Source organism: Octodon degus, unplaced genomic scaffold (genome assembly GCF_000260255.1).
Source record: "Octodon degus isolate 3935 unplaced genomic scaffold, OctDeg1.0 scaffold00014, whole genome shotgun sequence".
Classification (NCBI taxonomy): Eukaryota; Metazoa; Chordata; class Mammalia; order Rodentia; family Octodontidae; genus Octodon; species Octodon degus.
In genome coordinates, this window is record NW_004524590.1 from 13,636,980 (window position 1) to 13,638,330 (window position 1,351).

A 1,351-nucleotide genomic window follows, 5' to 3' on the forward strand; every position below is an offset into this window, starting at 1 on the left:
TAGTTGTTAATTATCTTTTGATTTCAGAAGTGCCAGTTGTGATTTCATCTTTCATTTCTAATTGCACTCATTTGCATCTTTTCTTTTGTTTAGATTGACTAAGAGTTTATTTTGTTTAGCTTTTGGAGAACCAATTGTTCAATTAATTAGTTCTTTCTCTCTCCATTTTTTTGGTCCCAATTACATTGATTTCTGATCTAATATTTTTTTTTCAATGAATCACAGCCAATTTTATTGAAATTCTCCAAAATTTACACTGAACAGTAATTGCTTCTAAAATGTGTATTACCCTTTACATAATGGTTTTATTATTTCATATTTTTCCATGTTTTCTTTACAGTTCTTCAATAGAAGCCAGAATCCTGGGTTGCCCAGTTAGGAGCCTCTGACCTACTGTTCTGATTAAGCTTCTTCTCAATATTCATGGCCAACATCTGGCTTCTAAAAGAGAGGCTTTTAGTCTTTTCAATCACTTGCTGATAGGGTGAGACTGCATTGTTCCCCATGACCACATGACCTAATTTAGAATCAATTTTGGCATCCAGCCTCGCGTTTCTAATCAAATTCACAATCCACCTCTCCGCTTCTTCTGGAGTCATGTTCAATTTATCTGCCAGCATAGTAATGCTGATACACTGGTGGATATGACAGAAAGTCTCAAATATGAAGAGACGAGCATTTTCAATGAAATCCTCAAGGCAAGCCACCAAGAAGAAGTCATTCACAAGGACTGATTCACATTCTCTCAGCTTCTTCTGAGCCCCATCAAAGTCAAAGTTAACATACAAACACTCCACAAATTCTGTAATTGGGTCCTTATATGTGTAAGACTCCTGTTGAATGACTTTCACCAGGTCTTTCAGCACCTGCCGGCATTTGCGGACATCTTTGTTTGTTATGACTGTGGTGGTCAGGTAGCGGAGGGCATGCGGACACATCGTCTGAATTGCGTTCAGGTACTGTGGCTGGTAAAGGAAGAGATCAATAATATTATCTCGACCTTTGGGGTGGTTGAAGAAAACAAACAGAGACCAATGGATGAGCCATGTTCGCTCCTGAAGGGACTGGAGTGAAGAACTCACAGAATTGTTGTCTACAGTCTCCTTTAAGCGGGTGAGATCCTCCATGGCCGCATCCCAGTTCTGCATTAGGATTTCAGAGGCCAGCTTCCCCCAGAGAGAGCTCAAAGCGTTTCTGTCCGTTGCTGGGACCAACACCCTAAAAAAGTAAAGGTATTCCGCCGCTCCTGAGTAATTTCCACATTCATACTGGAATTTTGCATACCTGTAGAGTGTATCTAAATATTCCTGCCTAAACCCGTGTTTATCTGCCAGGTAGTCAAATAGCATCC

General features: G+C 40.0%; 1 pseudogene; it reads right to left on the reverse strand.

The window, feature by feature from the left end:
• Positions 1-215: 215 nt before the first annotated feature.
• On the reverse strand, positions 216-1,349 carry LOC101561068 (annotated as a pseudogene).
• Positions 1,350-1,351: the final 2 nt, after the last annotated feature.